General features: G+C 38.5%; 1 pseudogene; it reads right to left on the bottom strand.

The window, feature by feature from the left end:
• Positions 1 to 263: 263 nt before the first annotated feature.
• LOC120243709 lies at positions 264 to 428 on the bottom strand (annotated as a pseudogene).
• Positions 429 to 9,975: the final 9,547 nt, after the last annotated feature.

The raw sequence follows: 9,975 nt of genomic DNA on the forward strand, positions 1-9,975 counted from the left end.
GCTTGAGATACTGCTTGAGATGCTCTCACTGTCTCTCCCTGTTCCTCCCCTGCTCTCTCTCTGTCTCTAAAAAAAAAAAAAAAGTGAAACATTTTGAATTCTTTGAATATCCCAATTTAATTTTAATTTTTTACACATTAAAACACACATAATTGAAGTATGTTTATTTTATGAGCAGCGAGTTAGCATGAAGCTAGGTATCTTGAATATCTGCAGTTAAAGGCGGTGTCTTGGATGATCCACTCAAGGAGGTTCACTTCATCCTACTTAATAGAGCCTCTATCCTTTGCAGGCTGACGGAAACACTGGTGGCACATACTGAGGCCGTATTTATGGATCAGAAGGCACCAGTTTGAGCAGATGCCTCAAGAACTGGAACCCGGGCCAGATTTCCTGGGATGGTTCCAGTAGAGCTGCTGGTGACCCATCTTGCTCTCTCCTATGCAATGAGGCAAAAGGCCCAATTGAATTTTTAAATTGAAGGCAATTCTGCCACTAACAAGGGTTCTGTAAATGGAAACAAGGGAAAAAAATCATGTACAAACTTAATTTTGCCTTTCCTTTCTGTCTCTGACTCTTCTCACATTTATGAGTCTAACATGCTGCAGCTATGTTCTCTTATGACTTCATTTTATTTATTTATTTATTAAAATTTTTAAAAATGTTTTCTTTATTTCTGAGAGAGAGAGAGAGCGAGGGAGCAGGGGAGGGTCAGAGAGAGAGGGAGACACAGAATCTGAAATAGGCTCCAGACTCTGAGCTAAGCTGTCAGCACAGAGCCAGACAAGTGGGGCTGGAACCCATGAACTGTGAGATCATGATCTGAGCTGAAGTCCGATGCTCAACCTACTGAGCCACCGAGGTGCCCCATTATGAGTTCATTTTAAAACACAAAGTTTAGGGGCGCCTCGGTGGCTCAGTCGGTTAACTGTACAACTTTGGCTCAGGTCATGATCTCACAGTTCATGAGTTCGAGCCCCGCATCGGGCTCTGTGCTGACAGCCAGCTCAGAGCCTGGGGACTGTTTCAGATTCTGTGTCTCCCTCTCTCTCTGACCCTCCTCTGCTCACTCTCTCTCTCTCTCTCAGAAATAAATTTAAAAAATTTTAAAACACAAAGTTTAATAATTATACTTGTTGACAGTGTTTCTCCTCTTCTATCCATCTTCTCACCCTGCAGAGTTTCAATATCAGTTCAATCATTATACATCTGTACCATGATCGTGTCTTCACATGTGTGTTCTTTCTTAAATTCAATCATTAGTTCTCTTGAATGCACATTCATCATCTTTATAGAAAAGTGAATTCGTAAAATTTTCCAAGGCTTTGTTCAACCTGAAAATACCTTTCTGTTGTGCAAACGGATGAGTAATTTGTCTATATTCAGTCGGTACCGGTGATATGTTATCCCCAGAGGTCACTCCCTGTTTTCTGTTATCATTTATTTCTGAAGATTTCTTGGTTTTTAATCAATGAACGTGATATGATTTTGTGCTTGAAATTTACATAATTTTGTTTTCTATTTAAATTCCACATTTCTTAGAATATGCTTGATTTCAGTGCCCTTGTTACTCAGTGATCTTATAATTCCTCTGTGTGTTGGTTTTGTTCCATTTCATTTTGATTTATTTTATTATTTCTTGGCAACGTGAAGAGGATGTAGTCGGTTCCTAGGGCTGTTGGGGTCCTCAGCAGTGCCTTAAAGTCCAGTGGCAAGGACCCGGCCAGGCAGCCGTGGTGGCCAGAGCTAGTGGTGTGCCCGCACTCTGCTGAAGAGGGCCAGCTGCAGGTGCCCGCGTAGTGGCGGGGGCTGGTTGCAGACACATATGTACTTCTGAGACCCAAGCCACGAAGCAAGAGCTGCGGCCAGCTGTGGGTAACACCCGCAGCTGCGGGAGCCCTGGTGGTCAGTGAGCATGACTCCGTTCTCTGCGTCTTGCCACAGTGCATGGCAGCGGAGGCCAGTGACAGGATACAGGGCTTGATCCGGGCCCACAGGCACCTGTGAAGGGCGTGGGTGTGGTCAGTGCTCCTTCCTGTGGTTGCACACTCTCCGTGAAGGTGTGTGCACCGAAGTGGAGAGTGGTGGCAGGTGGCGGGTCGGTGGCACGGAAGTGCACCGCTGGAGGGGGCGGTCCTGAGTACATGCATGAGGTGGGGATCAGCTGGAATAATCTGGAGTGGTGTCCCACTCATGAAGCTTCAGAGGCCGGGGCTGTCTGCCAGTGCAGTTCCCGGGATCCTGCAGGGCTGGGGGGCCAGCGGGTGGGAGGTACCCAGATCGCTAACATCAGCAACTGCTAATACCTGTGGGGCGGAAAGCTGGTGAAATCTGCAAGGTGTCCGCTGCGGTGGCTGCACTGCCCAAGAGTTTCCTCTCCTTGGTGAATGCTGCTGGGTTTGTCTGCAGAGCACTGTCACCGCCAGGAGCCAGGAACCCCGATGCCTCCTGCTGAGTGGCTGTTACTGGAACTCCCTGTTTTTCTTTCTCGTTTCTAGCTGTCTCTGTACGTCTCCCCTTTGCCAGTGTGACTTGAGTGAAGTTTAAGTGGAACCTTTGCACAGTCCCCTGAGTGGCTGGGAAAGCTGTTGTACCCCCAACTCTCTTCCCAGTGAGGGTGACTCTTGAACTGGGAAGTTCCATTTTGGTTCTGAGCAATGCTGGCCTGGCGGATGGGATGATGCAGGCAAAATGAGGCTGTTTTCCTGCTCTTTTTGTTCTGTTCTTCTTAGACTTTTTGTTTTAATGTGTGGCTAAGGTTTCTTAGGTGGGCTCCAGAACTCCCCCAGTGCTGTTTTGATTCATGGATAGCTCTCGAATTGTTCATCTTGTTTGTGGGAGGCAGGTTGGATCTCCGAAGTCGTTGCCATTTTGTTAGTGTTCACCTATTTCCCCATTTCCATCACATACTTTATAAATCAAATATATTTTCATCCAGAAATTCTTATTATTTTTATTGCTTTTATTCTTAAGTTTCTTATTGCTGAAGAACATTTAGATAGATCCATGATTAGTTTTGTCTGATGATATATATTTGAATATAATTTGTAAGTCTTTTGGAATGAGGAATATTTTAAAATTATATTATATGGGATATAGGGGAAGAAAACTTTTGTCACTGCTACTCATTCAACCATCATTGCCAAAGCTGAAAAGTCATGTGATTTAAATATTAATTTTTCTTGTTAGTAGAAAGTCGTAATTTTGAATATCAATTATAATTTTGGGACATAAAACAGTGAGAATTTCAGGGCTTGTTGATTTGTTGGCACTTAATCAGTGGCTATAGGCTAGAATGCTTTGTGATGTTGAAAATAAACAAACAAACAAACAAACAAATAAATAAAATAAAATTCAGGGGTGTCTGGGTGGCTCAGTCAAGTGTCTGACTTGGGCTCAGGTTATGAGCTCATGGTTTGTGGGTTCGAGCCCTTGTTGGGCTCTGTGATGACAGCTGGGAGCTTGGAGCCTGCTTAGAATTTTGTCTCTCCCCCACTCCCTGCCCCTCCCCCACTCATGCTCTATCTCTCTCTGTCTCTCAAATATAAGTAACTGTTAAAAAAATAAATAAATAGAATGTTTTGTGAAGTGGTGTCTCTGTCTTTTGTCTATTTTCCCCCTTGCTTTCAATATGCATGTTATTAAAACTATCGTCTTCCCTAAATGATGTAATCCTTCTGATGTTGTGACTTTCATTTGTTATGAACCAAGAACAAGTTAACCAAATTTGATATAATAATATCTAGAACATGAGCAATGGCTTCTGAGTAAGAACTTGAAAACCTATTCTAAAAGTGATGCATGTAACTTACAGCAAATGAACACTCTGACACTTAGTGCTGAGGTTCAGGGAATTGTTTTCTTACTCGCCTAGGATTTGCTACTCCTTAGGTGTCTGGGATTTCCATATAAATATTATGTTATATAATATTTTCCAACTGTGTCCTCTCGGGCTTGTATGTGATGCCTTTGTTGATTTCACTACACAAAAAGACAAATCTCCTTTGACAGAGAAGCTGCATCTTCCTTCTCACCTCTTGCAAGTTGGAGGGATAATGAATGTTGCATTTAATGCTAATTCATCCTGACAGTCTTACTCAAATCTTGGAGATGAGCATTTCCCAGAGAGCAGGGGTCTCTGCCCCAGGAAATATGCTGGAACTTCTGGAAGCTCACGTGATGGATCTAAGTGACTCAGCTAAGTGTTTTCAAGGACTGTTTGCCATCTTCTGGAGGAAAACCATAAGTCCCACACTTCAAGTTGAAGAAATTTTGTGAAAGGCCCAAAAGAGACTGATAGTGAATCACCAACTGATTTTATGTGGGGGAGAAAAAAAAAAAAGATCAAAGAAAGCCAAGGTCACTTAGCAAAGATTCCAGTGCCAACACAAAGAATATCACAGACGGTTTTTCCAAAGGGAGTGCCTTCCTCTGGAGGCATTTCTTGCCCTGGGCTATGTTTAGCATATGAAAAAAGGTCCAGTTGAATAAGAAGATGCCAGTTGTTCCAGTAACTACTAGTTACTGAGGTCATTAAGGATGAGTGATGTGGTTCGTCTAAGACAAAATGAAAAGAAAAATATTAATGAATATACTAATAGAGGAAAATGACAACTAGTTATGGATATTTTATACCCTATTGGATCTGGTGTCATTAATATAAAAAAATGGAAGGAATGGAAGGTTGGTAAGGGGAAAAAAGAGAGACAAGACCTCTAGTCCCGTTAAGATTTTGGGGATGGTGATAAAACACTAAGACACAAATGAAGACGAGAACATGGACTGTCTAGGCAGTCAAGAGATCCACTTATAGGGACCAAGGAAGATGAAAGGATTTAAACTGTGGAAAATTTTATATAGCAAGAATATTGGAGATTGGGTCATTCCAGGGTGGATTAATTCAGTGGCTTCACAGAATCATCAAATTCTCGGCTCTTTTCATCTTTCTGTTTTGCCATTCTCATCTTTTTGGCTTATTTTCATAAACTGATGGTCACCACAATCCCAAGAGGCAATTACAGATATGGGTTGAATAAAGATAAAATAATGTCCAGATAAAGGAATTGTTCTTACTAAGTTCTTATTATCAGTGAGGAATATTTTCTAGAATCCCCATAGCAGGTCCTGTTTGATCTTATTGGCCAGACTGTGTCAAATGCCAGTTCCTGGTTAGGCAGACGAGATTGCCTCAATGGGCTATTACCAGTCATGATATCGCCCCTGTGCTTGGAGTAGAGCCAACACCGTATATAACACTTTACTATATGATATTCTACTTCCTGACACTCTACTGAAGTGCCTGGCATAATCAATGTGAAATTATTACTAGATATTACTACAATTTTAGAAAAAATATATATCATATATATATTTGAGAGAGAGGGCATACAAGCAGGGGAGAAGGGCAGAGGGAGAGAGAGAGAAAATCTTAAGCAGGTTCCAGGCTCAATGTGGAGCCCGATGTGGGGCTCATCCCACAGCTCTGGGATCATGACCTGAGCTGAAATCAATAGTCAGACACTCAACCACCTGAGCCACCAAGGATCCCCTAGAAAAAATATTTTTAACAAATGTTTGTTGTATTAAGAATATTCAACTCTGTTGTAGAGAATAAGAGAAACAAATAATTCAGAAAGATAAGTGAAACTCCACATTGATAGTAAGTAAGGAAGTAATTTCTGAGGCATACTAGACCTAGAGTAAACCCAAGGAGTTAGTAAAGAGAGTATACATGCATGGGACATAGATACAAAAAGAAAAGGAAATAACCCAATAAAGTTACTGAATATTTATGACTTACAGGTTATATCATCTTACAGGTTATTACATCCATTGGTAATACCCACTCTGATCCTATGTATCCTTTACTGAAATAAACAGATCAGAGCTGTGGCTGCTCAGCTAGTTATTGCTGAGTCAGAGTTGTGGCAAGTACTTGTTTTTGATAGAAAAAGAGTGTGTTTATTCCAGACAGCTTTTATCTGTTAAACTCTATTATTCAGTCTCAATTCTGGTATTTATATAACCCTACTGACTACTGAGGAAGGATGGGTGAGGGAGGGGAGAAGGAGAGAAAAAGAAGAGTGTACATGTACATTGCCTAGCAAAGAACTCAGGTAGTGTGGTCCTTATACTCCACTTGTACTCTGTCCTAAGTGTGTGTGTGTGTGTGTGTGTGTGTGTGTGTGTGTGTGTGTATGGTTTATTGAGGAATAACTGACATATAACATCATAGTAGTTTCAGGTGTACAATATAACAATTCAATATTTGTGTATATTATGAAATGATCTCCACAATAAGCCTAGTTAACGTCTGGTCCTAAGAGTTTTAACCTACTCCATCTCTTTCTCCACTATTCTCACTGTATGTTTTAAAATGATTCAATAAGCTGTGATTCAAGCATCTTAATTTGGTCAGTGACTCTTTCTGGAATAGTTCGCTTACTAGTCATAAAACTCCAAGGCTACCATAACATCACAGTCATTGCCTGTTGAGACAATAAGTTTATATGGAGAACAGGAGAGGGGGAAAGAACAATAGAGATTACTTCTTTCAGCTCCAGCATTTCGTACCTGGGGAATATGTACCAGTGGACGGATTTTAAAATTTATGTCTACTTATGTTGAAACCTAAATCATAGGATAGTAATTCCCACAAATAGTTTATTTTTTCACTGATACTAGTTCATTATGAATACACAAAGGAAGGAGATAACTTTAAGAGTCTCATGCTCTACCAACTGAGCTAGCCGGGTACTAGGAAGGAGACAACTTTAAAAAACAAAAGTAGTAGTGTTTTGGGGTTTAAAAACTTTTTAGTTACAATTCACATAATGATTCTGTTCCTTTATAAGGAACATATAAAAGGAATATATATATTCCTTTTATATATTCCTTTTATTACTTTCTGATGAGGGCAAGCTCTCTGATAATTTTTTTTTCTGATTCTTTTATATAGGGCTTTTACTCTATAAAATCAGAACTGCTTACTGTGCTTCATGTTTGAGTTATGGAACTTCAGAGAAGAAGTCTGCTTGATAATTAGAGATATATGCTGGTTAAGATGGCTTAGTGATTTCATGTTTTTTCCCAAATACGTAGATATTGATACGTAGATACGTAGATAAATGGTGAGAGTGTTAACCAAAAACTAGATAAATCTTACTATTGATTAATGATGCAAGAGGATAACCTATTAGGCTTTAGATCCACAAGCACTTAATAGTAGCTTTGAGTTCTGTTCCTGCATTATAAAGGAGACCAAAGTGTTCATGGGGACAGTGATGAGGGTTTTACACACTGTTGGGACTTGACAAACAGGAGAATGTTAAGGTACACACAAAGATCATTGCAATCATGAATGAACATACATACCCTCATGCTCTGTGTCTAGATTTGAAATTTCACTGCAGGACAGGTGATTCAAAATAACATTATAAGACCTGATACTGAAAAGACAGCTCTGGGGCTGGGTAGGAGAAGCATAGAAGGAACAAAGTAAGATCAAAGTAACAGAAATTCTCTGATTCACAATAAACTTATCAACATAATTCTAAAAGTCTATGAAGAAATCTAGATAGCAAAAGAAGAAGAAATCTAGATTAAAAAAATACCAAAATCTTTTTGTTTAATTAAGCAAGTAAGCGAAACATACAGTCAGTACATAGATTCATTCTAGATAAAATTAGTTTTAAGGAACATTTTTACAATAAGTCTGCTCTCCATAATAGGCTAATTCACCCCCAGACTAGGTATCCACCATGAATAATTATAAATTGTGTAGCAAATTATATGAAATTATTCTTTTTCAGACTCTGGATAGAGGGTGCAAGGCTATCATTCCTCAGTTGTGGATAACTCACAATGTGAGCTGTTTTATCGCCCTGGCTTTCTGTTTGGAGATGCTCTCTAATCTACTGTGCAAGTAGAGGGAACTCAAATAAAGTATAGTGGCACTCAGGCAGGCCACCATTTAGGAATAGAGTGAAACTATCTCTAGTGTAGAGATGACTCTAAACCAGCATAACAAAATTTACAAACATTTTAAAGAATTGAGGAGAGTTACAAATAATTAACTGCCTGGCAGAACAAACCTTAAAACTCAAGGAAGACAACAAAATTTATACATGCAACAATGTACATCCATAATGTCCAGCATACAATAAAAAATTACTATATATGTGAAGAAGCAAAAAAAAGTGAATGATCCATAAAAAATTAACAAAAAAACCCAAAATAGATGCAGCATTACAGAAATAATGTACTTAGATGACAAGAACTTTAACATAGCTGTTACAAACATATTCGAGAAATTAAAAGCAAGGATGGATATAATCAAAACAAAAAGAACAAAAAGAAATCTCAACAGAAAAATGGAAATCATAGAAAAGGATCAAATGGAATTTTTGAACTGAAAAATGTGATATATAAAATGAAAAATATTATCATTTCTACAACTGTAAACTTCAGTGTCCTTTCAATTCTAAATAAAAAATTACATAATTTCTTTTATGTGTTTTTATATGTTTCAGTTCAAATAAAAAATTACACGATTTCTTGTATGTGTTTTTAAATTTCATTTAAAAATGAAAAGGAAATATAAGTATCTAGGAGTTAATCATGCCATGAAGGCTGGAATCAAGAATTAGAAAAGCATCAGAAACTACAGCAGCTATCTCCCAGTCTCCTTGTGATCTAATGGCCTGTGTCTCTTTTTCCTTCTGTATGTTTCCAAAACTCTGGGTTTCATGGTGTTCTCAACAAACATGGCTGTCCTATAGCACCGGAGTTTAAACATTCATTTCTATCTACAAACTAAGGAAACTATTTTCTCTTGGTCTCAATTCCACATTCCTATGAAAGAGAGTCTAAATCAGATGTCTATCCCAGGCATAATCTTCCAGGGCTGTGGGAGCCAATTGGTGTTGCCTGAACAAACATGATCACCAAGGCCACCCCCAAAGGATTTTTCTAACCCCCAAAGGATTTTTCTAAGAGGAGGAACACTCAACAAATGAGCCTACTCCCAAAGCCAGTATTTTGTGCATATCAAATATCTTTTGGTAATTAGTTATGAGAAATTAAATGTGCATTTCACAACTTTTAAAAATGACATTCAGTAAATACTATATTATTAGCAAATTTTGAAATAAACCTTTTATAAAGTATAAGGTAAGGCCCTTTCCCCCCCAAGTCCTTTTAAAAGTTTAAAAATGATTTATGCAACTGGTAAAATCAATAACCAGTCTTTGTATTAATTAAGAAGTTTGAGAATGCCGTTTTCTCTTGGGGATAATGACTATGTAAATCACTTAATACACCTTCATGTCAAATGGTCTTTCTTTTTAGGTCAACTAGAAAACTAAGGATCATAAAACCAAATCAACTAGTTTGAAGCTATGCAATTTTCTTGAGCAGGCATATTTGTCTACATTTCATCCACAGGGAACTGAACTGCAACCCTCTGCTATATAAATTTTGAACTAATATCAAAAGCCGTTAAGCATCCTGAGTTTTAAAGAAAGAGTTATTCTGAAAGATGGAGAAATAAAAGAGCTATGTTGCTGACTTTATGATTTTTCTCTTCTTATTTAATTGATTTGGCAAAAAAAAAAAGAAAAAAAAAGAAAACGCTTCATGTCTGTGAAACTATGTAAGAGCAGCCTCTAAGAAGAAATCATAAGAACTAGAGTTTAGAGATGATATGTAGATATTTAAGTAACTAATAATAGGAAGGTGGACATAATGAACAAAGGACATCAGCTGGATTAACTTAAGTGAAACACAAGTCCTTTAGATGAGGAAAGGGAACATTCTTCAGATCCTTACTGGTTGGAGGGATGTGCTTTGGCAGAATTAGAAGGGAATTAACACCATTCAGTTGTTTTTGTAGGATCAGATGCTCAGATGAGCAAAGACTCAGGGCTATACTTTCAAAGAAGAGGTGAGATCCAGTCATTTTGGCCTCACTATTTT

The sequence above is a fragment of the Hyaena hyaena genome, unplaced genomic scaffold (assembly GCF_003009895.1).
Source record: "Hyaena hyaena isolate Hyena2069 unplaced genomic scaffold, ASM300989v1 scaffold_356, whole genome shotgun sequence".
NCBI lineage: Eukaryota > Metazoa > Chordata > Mammalia > Carnivora > Hyaenidae > Hyaena > Hyaena hyaena.